We start from the raw sequence: 12,151 nt of genomic DNA on the forward strand, positions 1-12,151 counted from the left end.
CTCTGCTGAGGGTGTTCTCCAAGGCAGAAGTGGCTGTTCAACCCATAGGTAGGTCCAATTCAGAAGTATGGGGCAGATGATGCCAGTGGGAGCAACTCTCCACCAATGGTACAGAAGTCAGTGGATAAATTCATTAGCCTCCTTAGCTTCTTGTGGGACAATTCTGAAACATGCTAGTCCTGGTGTCTTTGAAGGTACCCAACAGGACTGAGCCCTATATTTGTTCACATTGCTAACCAGCCCACTAAAGGTTCCCTTTACTAGCTCTTCTCCTTTCCCTGCCTCTCTCTCCCCATTTCTTCACTTTTCCTTCCTGGGAATTTCTCCCAAATAAATGACTTATATCCATGCCCCTGTCACAAGAGAGTGCTTTCAGGGGAATACAAACTAGGACAGTGGTTATTATGTTTTATGAGTGCTTGGTTATTAACTCTTGTAATATATATTCTAAGTAATAATCACTCTCTACTATTTACACTTAGTTATGAAAACCTATCAATTTTTCCTTCCAAATGTCAATTTTCTATTCCTACAAGCTACCTCATAGCCCAGGCCTTTATCATATTGTCCCTGAGGTATGAGGTTAAGCTTCTAGTTAGCATATCCTCTTCTAACATCTAAGACTTCCTGCATACTGACTGATACCACATAAATTTTCCTCCACTGTCGGTTTCATCTGTCACTCCCTGCTCAAAACCTACAGTTACTCTGAACAATTTATCACAAGTCTAAATCCCTCTGCCCAACTTAAGATGCACTTCCTTTACAAATTCTCCAACCCTGATAAATTCTATCGATTTTCCATTTCTCATGTCTCTGATTTCTTAGAACACCTATAATCTTGCCACAGAATTGAACACATATTTATTATCTTGCATTATTCTCACATTTTCATATGTTACCTTAGTCCACTAAACTACAGGGTCCTTGAGGCCACAAGCTATGCCTTGCGGTTATTCTGCATTTTTCACAACCTAGCATAGTCACAGGCACAAAAGTACTAGTCAATAAATACTTTTCCACTGAATGATAATTCATTCTTGGAGACTTCCTAATGGGGGAAATTCATATTTGATTTTTCAGGTATATTTTCTGAAAAAGACAAAATTTGGGAGGGATTTTTAATTGCCCAAGTCCTCAAATAAGCAACAATTAAAAACCAGTTCTTTTTACTTGTAGTTCTAGAAAACGATTTACTGTTCTAAGTGGCAAAAGTCAGCTACAAAAAAGTGCAAGATTTGCATGTGTTTTTAAATCTAGAGAATTGTTAAATATTTAACCACAAGGCAGTGATAGACAGGAAAATGAAAGCTTTCTTATGGACCCCCTGATAATGTTTACACCTGGCAGGAAATTATTTTTCACCAGCATGTCACTATTATTTTGTCTCATTTTAAAGACATCTCTCAGTAAGTCTGAGGAACCCCATCTTGAATAGTATAAAAGATTCTGGAGAAGGAATGATTTCACATTTTTAAACATCTTCTCCAATATTCCCAAAGACACATTTTCTTTTGGTTTAATATTTTTCAAATGTAAGTTCTTTTAGGGGTTTATGTCTTTCTAGAAGCACATAAGATGTGAAAAATTCTATAACTCATCCTATTTAATATACTACTTTATTACTATATACAAGGGAGGTATGTGTGTGTGTGTATTTTCAGAAAGTGGATGGGGAAATACTTCCATAAAGTATCCAAAACCTGAAACCAAAAGATTTAATTCCCTTGGGAGTCTGTCCAGGTGTTTTTCCAGGCTGAATCTTTATAATTACTTAAGTATGTTCCATAGCAAAGGTCCTAATAGAAGCATCTAAATCTTACTGTACAACCTCAGGTACAAAGATATTCTCTTAAAAACTTGATTGCTTTTCTATGGAAGCAGTTAGCTTTGATTTATATCACTTCTGAAAGTAGCTTCGCTGAGGCTTTGAGTAATCCAATAAGGATCATATAATATACTCCCCTTTACATCTCATACAGTCACTGTGTATGGAGCTCTTTGTTTATGATTCAGGAAATGGGCTAAAAGCTTCCTAGGTTCCTCTCTGTTCACAAAATTTGTTCTGGGGGAAGTAATCGCCTTTTGCATTTTAATAAGCAGTAAATCTCAAGTATTGCAATGCTCTAGTAACAAACTATCTTTGGCAGTGTGGGCCTTCCTCTGTTTTTGGAGCTTGTTCTTATTCAGCAGTTTGGATATGAAGATAATTCTTATCTCATCACTATGTTCTCATTTGGAGACACTGCACTGGAGGATGCTGCCCACATTTCTTTCTGAAAATAGTCTGAGCCTCTTTCCTGAGTGCCTAAGGGGGATATGAAAAATTAAGAGACGCCTTATGAATGGCCAAAAGTTTCATCAAAGTTATATAACTTCATCTAAAAAACAATTGTTTTGCCTTTTAAATATTGATTTCTTAAATATTTGTAGTCCATCTAGTATTCAATGTAATGTTGTAGATCCTGGGGAAGATATAGATATGAATATGATAAAACCCTGGCTTACAACGGCCTCAGAAAATCTTCATGTGAATGAACTATGTGGAGTCTTCCCAGACTGGACTCTTTCTGATTGTTGTGACATGGATGCCGTACTAAGTAGGTTCCTTTGAGAATTTACTTCTCTTAAGTAGACTGTCTCCTAAGAAGACCTGATATATAAAAGACTAGCTATGTAAACCTGTTCTCTTTGAACAAACAAAGGTGTAGTTTCCATACTTAGAAATTTCTAACAGGAGTTCTCATCAGGATAGGGTTGTTTTCACCTGGCTTTTTGGCTATATGCATATGACTCGACATGCCTACAGCAGAATAATGTAAAGGTCTTAATTGTTTAATTTGATCTGATCAATTGCTTAATAATCAATTATGTTGTGGTTAATTTGATATCTTCATGTAAATATGTCCCTAAATTCTGATTTAATGATTAGCTTAGTTTCTTTTTTTTTTTTTTTCGGTACGTGGGCCTCCCACTGTTGTGGCCTCTCCTGTTGCGGAGACAGGCCCCGGACGTGCAGGCTCAGCGGCCATGGCTCACGGGCCCAGCCGCTCCGCGGCATGTGGGATCCTCCCGGACTGGGGCACGAACCCGTGTACCCTGCATCGGCAGGCGGACTCTCAACCGCTGCGCCACCAGGGAAGCCCCTAGCTTAGTTTCTTTATAGCAAAACTTTCTCTAATATAATATGATTAAACTTGCTTTTAAAAATTTTACTTCATGAACACTTAGGGAGCTTAAGACCGTACAATGTGATGATGATTTAAGATACAGCTAAAATATTCACAGAAAATATTCACAGAATATTCACATAATAAGAAAGGATACATGAACAGGTACTTTCTAGATATATTAAGAGAGTTGAATACTCCTCCTAGGTTCAATACCTTCCTAAGTACACAGAATTCGGAACTGTAAGAAATCTTTTAACTCTAGTCTTAATTCCTTCTTTTATAAATAAGATGGAGGCTCTTAGAAGCAAAATGATATATCCAAGACAGAATCAGAGCTGGAATATTAGCACTGGACTTTAAATTTAATTCAAAATGAATTTACTAAATTCATTATTGTATTTATATTAGGTGCTTACATTTTATTTCTGTGAGATGTTTTCTTCTAAATATTAATATGTTGGAATTGATACATACTACAAACAGTAAGAGATTTCCCCTCCTGACCTCCTTCCTTCCACAAGTATTTTTTGATACTTGCCAAATAAGTCTAGGTAAATAAGTCTAGGTAAGTGATACAGCTGTGAACAAAACACAGATGAAGTCTCAGTGCCATGAAACCTAAATTCTGGTAGGGCAGACAGACAACAAACAAACAAAAAATGACCAAGAGAAATAAGAAATAGTTACAAATGCAATGCAGAAATTTAAATTAGGTCATATGAAGGGAGTGCCTGGGTGGTGATTTTAGACTCATTGGTCTAGGAAGATGACTGTCTTAGCCAGCTTGGGCTGCAATAACAAATTATCATAAGCTGGGGGGCTTAAACAACAGATATTTATTTTTCACAGTTCTGGAGGTTGGGAAGTCCAAGAACAAAGTACCAGCAGTTTCAGTGTCTGGTGAGAACACTTTTCCTGGTTTGCAATTGTTGCCTTCTTAGTGTATCCTCGCATGGTGGAGAGAGATCATCTCTCTGCCTTTTTATAAGAGCACTAATCCCTTCATGAGAGCTCCACTCATGACCTAATTAGCTCCCAAAGCCTCCACCTCCAAATACCATCACACTGGAGATTAGGGCTTCCACATATGAATATTGCAGGGATACAAATATTCAGACTATAGCAATGACATTTATACTGAGATATAAGTGAAAAGGAACTATACAGACACACTGGGATAGAACAATCCATGGAGAAGGAAGAGCAAGGACAAAGACTTTGTTTTGGGAACACAACTGGCATATTCAGGTAATGGGGGAAAAACTAGTTTGTCTAGAGTAGCATTGTCCAATAGAACTTTCTGAGATTGAGCTGTCCAGTATGGTAGCTACTAACCACTTATGATTGTTAGACACTTGGAATGTAACTAGAGTAAATGAGGAGCTGAGTTTTTAATTTTATTTAAGTTTAATGGATTTGCACTGAAGTTGAAATAGCCACATGTGACTAGTGGTTACAGTGTTGAACAGCACAGGTCTAAAGTGTAGTGAGTAAGAGGTGAGCAGTATGGTGAGTCTGAGGCCACGGGTCAGAGGGATAGGTAGAGACTAGATCATGTAGGGCTTCATAAGACAAAGAAAGAAACTTGGTTGTTATTCAAAGTGGCTATGGAATTACTGGGATCTTTTAAGCAAGGCAGTGGCATGATCTAATTTTTTTCTTAAAAATACCATTTTGGCTGCTGGGAAAAGAATGGAACATAATCAAGAATAGAAAAAGGGGGCTGTTAGAATGTCATTGTACCAATGCATTGGAAAGATGACAGTGGCTTGGGTTAGAACTGGACCCATTCAGAAGTATCTTTCTAAATGTGGAATTTTAGTATTTGATGATGGACTAGATGAAGAGGAGAGAAGGATAACAGGAAAGAATCAAGGAAAACACCTAAATTTTAATTTCAGCAATTGAGTGGACAGTGGTGCCATTTACTATGTGGTGATGATTAGGAGAAGAGCAAGTATTCGTGGATAAGTAAGTTTTATTTATTTATTCTTGAATTTATATACTTTTGGCCATATTAAGTTTGAGATACATCTGATATGTCTAAGCAGATATGTTACATAGGGAGTTGAATATAGTATTATTCTAGTCTGGAGGTCCAATGAGGGAATAGGGCTGGAGATGAGATATAAGGGATCATTATATATATATATATACGTGCACACACACACACACACACACACATATACATATAAAACTGAGCAGATAAATGGCAAATGAAATTTTAAAAACCATGAATGTAGAACATTTATTATAGCAAGACATAAAACAAATATAACTTTAAATGTTCATAACCACACTAGGCATTATCATGACTGATGGTGTTATCTAGCTTGCTCAAACTTGGGGGAATAGTTGTATGTAATTCTTGAAATTCACTGACCATTTTTATAAAAAACATTATGAATTGGGAAGTTTGAGTATGGTATTGAAAAGCATGTACATGTTTTTCCTAAGTATATATAAATATATATAATGAGCAAAATCTCATTATATCTGAGCAAACAGAGAAAAGTAATGGAACTGCTCTTTTCAGCATAGCTGCTAGACCAAGTATTTTTTGCAAGTCAAAAAACAAAAAAAAAAACAATAGCACTTATTATTTGTATTTACAATATCAATGAAGAAAGTTCCTAATCAGAAATATGGTGCTCTGGTATCATGCTCCCTGACTTCAGATTATACTACAAAGCTACAGTAATCAAATCAGTATGATACTGGCACAAAAATAGATACATAGATCAATGGAACAGAATAGAAAGCCCAGAAATAAACTGACATACCTATGGTTAATTAATCTAGGACAAAGGAGGCAAGAATATACAATGGAGAAAGATAGTCTCTTCGATAGTCGTGCTGGGAAAACTGGGCAGTTACACATAAGAAAACAGAATTAAAACATTTTCTCACACCATGTACAAAAATAAATTGAAAAGGGATTAAAGATCTAACTGTAAGACTGGAAACCATAAAACTCCTAGAAGAAAGCATAGGCAGAACACTCTTTGACATAAATCATAGCAACATTTTTTTGCATCTGTATCCTATAGCAAAAGAAATGAAAGCAAAACTAAACAAATGGGACCAATTAAACTTAAAAACATTTGCACAACAAAGGAGACCATTGCCAAAAAAAAAAAAAAAAAAGACAACCTACTGAATGGGAGAAAATATTTACAAATGATATGACTGACAATATATCCAAAATATATAAACAGCTCATACAACTCAATATCAAAAAAACAAACAACCAATTAAAAAATGGGCAGAAGGCCTGAATAGACATTTTTCCAAAGAAGTTACACAAATGGTCAATAGGCATACGAAAAGGTGCTCAACATTGCTAATCATGAGAGAAATGCAAATTAAAACCGCAATGAGATATCACCTCACACCTGTCAGAATGGCTAGCATCAAAAAGTCTACACATAACAAATGTTGGCAAGGATATGCAGAAAAGGGAACCCTAGTAAGATGTTGGTGGGAATGTAAATTGGTGCAGCCAGTATAGAAAACAGAATGGAGGTTCTTCAGAAAACAAAAAAATAAAACTGCTGTATGATCCAGCAATTCCACTCCTCACTATATATCTGAAGAAAATGAAAACATTAATTTAAAAAGATGCATGCACCCCAATGTTCATAGCAGCATTATTTACAATAGCCAAGATATGGAAACAACCTCAGTGTCCATCAACAGATGAATGGATACATACAATGGAATATTACTCAGTTATAAAAAAGAATAGAATTCTGCCATTTGCAAAAACATGAATGGACTTGGATGGCATTATGCTTAGTGAAATAAGTCAGACAGAGAAAGACAAATACTGTTTGCTATCACTTATATATGGAATCTAAAAACTAAAACAAACAACTGAATATAACGAAACAGAAACATACTCACAGATATAGAGAACAAACTAGTGGTTACCAGTGGGGAGAGGGAAAGGGAAGGGGCAAGATAGGGGTAAGGGACAAACTATTATGTATAAAATAAATAGACAACAAGGATATAATGTGCAGCACAGGGAACACAGCCAATATTTTATAATAACTTTAAATGGACTATAATCCATAAAAATATTGAATCACTATGTCGTACACCTGAAACTAATATAATATTTTAAATCAACTCTACTTCAATAAAAAACAAAGTAAAAATATTAATTGAAAACACACACACACAAAGAAATATGGTGCGCTGTATATAGCTGGAGATTTTTAAGAATCAGCCAACAAATTTTCCCCAGATATTGTGGTGGTACATGTGGAGGCAGGACATTGGACTTTCTGTCTCATTCTCTGCCTTCTTCTTCTCCCTCTCAATTCCTCTGTCCACTTCCTGCATATATGTAGTGTATTTGTGTGGTACTCGGAAGAGATGAGGTCTTCTAGAGAGATGCCACAGCTCTATATTGATGATGGCCAGTGAGGATGTCCTAGAGACTTTGTAACTAGCCACCATTATTTTTTATCTGGACTACCGTGGTGACATCTTCATTCTTCCAAAATGTGATATCTTGTAAGCAGAGCAATGAACTCTTCTCCCTATATAAGCCATTATCACCAGTCCTACTTTTGCTAAACACTAGAAACCATTCTGGCACCAGCACAAGGCTTTGGTGTGACTGAATGACTATCAATAAAAATTTGAAGATGAATAAAGGAATGTTACATTTTAACATTACATCACAAATTAGCTTTCTATGTTCTTAAAAAGACCATTAGGTCCTCCCTCGGCATCACTTCTATAGAGTCTGGGACTTTCATTAGGTGGTCTGCTGCATTTCTATTGCTTTAAGAATCAGAATGTGTGTTAATGGGATTACCAGAGGGGAAGGAAATGAACTGCAGGAAGTAGGAAGAAAGGGGGAAAGTCAGAGAATGAAGGAACATCTATTTGGGACATCTTGGATGGCTTAGGAAGTATTCACATAAGACATTAAATCCAAAATTCTTGGTGGTGAGATTCTCTTTTATTGGTAAAGTGAAAAAGAACACTTCTCTCATCTAGATTCTCTCTGGCTTTGGAGCAAGTAGCTAAACTTTTAACTAAAGAACTACTTAACCCTTATCATGATGGACACACTTGTATTCAGGTCTGAGACTCTGGGAAAAGCAGTATTCTCGTATTTTCATGTTCATTCTTGCTGTCAGCAGTGGTAAACTGAGGCCATCTAGATGATGATATGGCAGGAAAAACAAAACAGTAGCCTCTGAATTTCCCTTGAATAGAGGTAGCAGAAAACTACAGTACGACAACAGAATTAGATATTCATATGGTGTACACTTTCAAATTCATCCACTTTTCTTCTCTGCCATCACTCCAGCTCAGCAACCATCATTTTCTCTCTCTCTCTCTCTCTCTCTCTCTCTCATTATTGCAGCAACTTCATAACTGGTTGTCTCACCTCCACTCATATCTCTCTTCTTGCTCATTCCTCCTTTAACAAAACAAAGCAATCTTTGAAAAAGCAAATCTACCATTGCAGTTCACCTAATAAATCCTTCACAAATTAACAATTGCAAATTAAATAAAATGAAAACTTGTTTCAAAAGTATTCAAATTCACATCTTGTCACTGTCCAACCTACTTGCTTGAGTTCAGTCATCCTGAACCTCATTCAGGTCCTACCACTCCCAGGGCTCTTTCTTGATGTGTGGCCCTCACTCCTGCTGTTCCTTCCTCCAAATATCACCTCCACAGACAGACAAATTACCTATCTACAGTAAGTTTTCTCAATTCACACCCTGTTTTACTTTATACTGCTCCCTATTCACATGCTTCATAATTCTCCTTTATAGTTAGTATTATTTGCTTTACCATTTGTGTTTTTCTCCTCCACCAGAGAGTATAGTTTATAAGTTCAGTATGGCTAGGGACAATGGTTGTTTTCTTCCCAACCATATCTTGATGCCTAGCACTGCCCTTGGCATCAAATGCATAGTCAATAAATGCTAGCTGAATGAATGCATAAATCAAGCATTTTGTTTTAAAAGAAGGTATCGTAATTCATAAAAAAATTACCTTATGTCCTAGAAGACAGAAACTTCACCGGACTAGTGATTCTCAAACTTTAGTGAGCACAGAATCTCCTGAGGGATTGTTGAAAGCCACCCCTGAGTGCTGGGCCCTATCCTCTGCGTGTCTGATGCACTAGTTCTGGGGTGTAGGATTTGCATTTTTAACAACTTCCCTGGAAATGCTGATGCTATTGATCTGAGGATGATGCTTTGAGAACCACTGCCCTAGGATAATGCTTCTCACCTCAGTATTCATGCACATTCAGTTATGATGCACTGTGTCTATCATCCAAATTCTGTTATATAATGAAAATGGGTGTGACTCTAAATCACTCCTATAAATGTATTGAGTATTCTACAACTCCTTTTATACAGTGTTTTCCTCAAGCAGTTCTTGAATTTTAAGATTATGCAAATATTCTTTTTTTAAAATAGATTCACTTTATATATATATATATTTATTTATTTATTTTTATATTTGGCTGTGTTGGGTTTTTGTTGTTGTGCATGGGCTTTCTCTAGTTGTGTCTTCATTGTGGTGCGCGGGCTTCTCATTGTGGTGGCTTCTCTTGTTACGGAGCACGGGCTCTAGGCGTGCAGGCTCAGTAGTTGTGGCTCATGGGCTCTAGAGCTCAGGCTCAGTAGTGTGGCACACGGGATTAGTTGCTCCGCGGCGTGTGGGATCTTCCCGGACCAGGGCTCAAACCCATGTCCCCAGCATTGGTAGGTGGATTCTTAACCACTGCACCACCAGGGAAGTCCCTAGCATTGCTATTTTAAGTTACATTTTTGTTACTTGTGGATATGCGTATACCTGAAATAAAATATACAGAGCTGGCAAAGCGCACGTCTAACTAAAAGAAAGTTTAGTTTCATCATCAGCTAAGGAAAATGCAGGTTTGTGCTCCGGCTGATTTCATCAATTGGTAATCTGATTATTAAAAGTCATATTGACTAGCTTCCTCTGGACCAAATTTTCCTGAAATGTTCAGAAAATTGCTTCTACTCTTCTTTTTATGTCTTAATTAATAACATTGTTTCAAAAAACATTTCTGTAATTGTTTTCCATTCCCACTTTATGATAACTGAGTCAAAAGACATAGCTACCCCTGGAAGTGAAGTTGAACCTAAGACAAGCTTGAGGTCTGTGCTACATATTTCTTGTCTTTTATTTGCAAAACATTCAAAGTATACTTCTCAGAAATATTAGAAATGTTGGTCAGAGACAAGATATTGAAAAGTAACTGAACCCCCTCTGTCTCTAAAGAGACAAACAAAAGTTTGGGTGTCAATAATTACCCTTATGAAATGCCTGAGGTTATTGCAGACTAGACTAGTTCTGCAAACTACAGAAAAAAGATCTTCACTCCTAGCTGTAGGGAGCTTCTTTAAACATAGCCCAGAGAACTTCCCCAAGAGCCCAGCTGACTAGATAATAGAGAATTCGGTACTAAAGTAAGTAATTTTTCTCCCTCCCAAAAAAAAAAAAAAAAAAAGTCAGCTAACAGTTTGTTCCAAATCAACCAGTTAGGTAAACAAGAGCCTCACCATGTTTTTTAAACTAAGGATAAGAAAATAAATTGTAGAAATATTATAAAAATTTCAAGTAAATCATATGACTTACGCTAAAATAAAACCTAAATATGCATACTTTGTATATATAATTTTGTCTTATCAGTTCATTTTGCATTATTTTTCTTCAGTTATTATAATGATAGGTTGTTCACAGTGATGAAACGTTTGTTTACAGACTATTTGCCAATCTAAACAATATCTTAGGATCTGTGGAAACAAGACAGGACACTCAGGGAAAATTGTTCCTTTTGTCTCCTAGGTAATAGCAGGGCTTAACATATGTTTCGGTGGAAAGTTTGAGTAGCTTGTCCATTAAATTGCAAAATCTGCTTATAGTTTCTCTTGTGTATGACGACATTCCCTTCATAGACTACCAGGGATCATTTCTTCCTTTTCTATTACTGACTGATTGATTGTTGATTGCTCTGAGCTAGTTATCACCATACTAAGGAGAGAACAGCTTGTATTAAGTTCAACTGATAAATTTATTTTTCTTTTAACAGTCCTTTGAAAGAAGCATGAAGATGAGGCATTTTAGAATGACAAGTGCTAGTCATATAGTCATGTGTGATCACTTGTCCTGCCTTTTGCAATTCTCAACTTGCTCTCTTTAATGTTGGCTTGCCAGAATTATGAAAATGTCTTCTTAAGTACTCCCAGGTTAGATTAATTTCCAGTTTCACCTGTTGAGCTGATTTTTTAGAGCAATTTTTGAACAAATCTGGGAAATTAGAAACATTGAAAGATCATATAATTTAAGTAATGTTATTTTATTATTTTTTAAATATCTTTATTGGAGTATAATTGCTTTACAATGGTGTGTTAGTTTCTGTTTTATAACAAAGTGAATCAGCTGTACATATACATATATCCCCATATCTCCTGCCTCTTGCGTCTTCCTCCCACCCTCCCTGTCCCATCCTTCTAGGTGGTCACAAAGCACCAGCTGATCTCCCTGTGCTATGCGGCTGCTTCCCACTAGCTATTTTACATTTGGTAGTAGATATAAGTACATGCCACTCTCTCACTCCATCCCAGCTTACATTTCCCCCGACCATGTCCTCAAGTCCATTCTCCACGGCTGCGTCTTTATTCCTGTCCTGCCCCTAGGTTCTTAAGAACTATTTTTTTTTCTTAGATTCCATATGTTTGTGGAATGTAGCACATGGTATTTATTTTTCTCTTTCTAACTTACTTCACTCTGTATGACAGTCTCTAGGTCCATCCACCTCACTACAAATAACTCAATTTCGTTTCTTTTAATGGCTGAGTAATATTCCATTGTATATATGTGCCACATATTCTTTATCCATTCATCTGGCGATGGACACTTAGGTTGCTTCCATGTCCTGGCTATTGTAAATAGACCTGCAATGA

The sequence above is a fragment of the Delphinus delphis genome, chromosome 3 (assembly GCF_949987515.2).
Source record: "Delphinus delphis chromosome 3, mDelDel1.2, whole genome shotgun sequence".
NCBI lineage: Eukaryota > Metazoa > Chordata > Mammalia > Artiodactyla > Delphinidae > Delphinus > Delphinus delphis.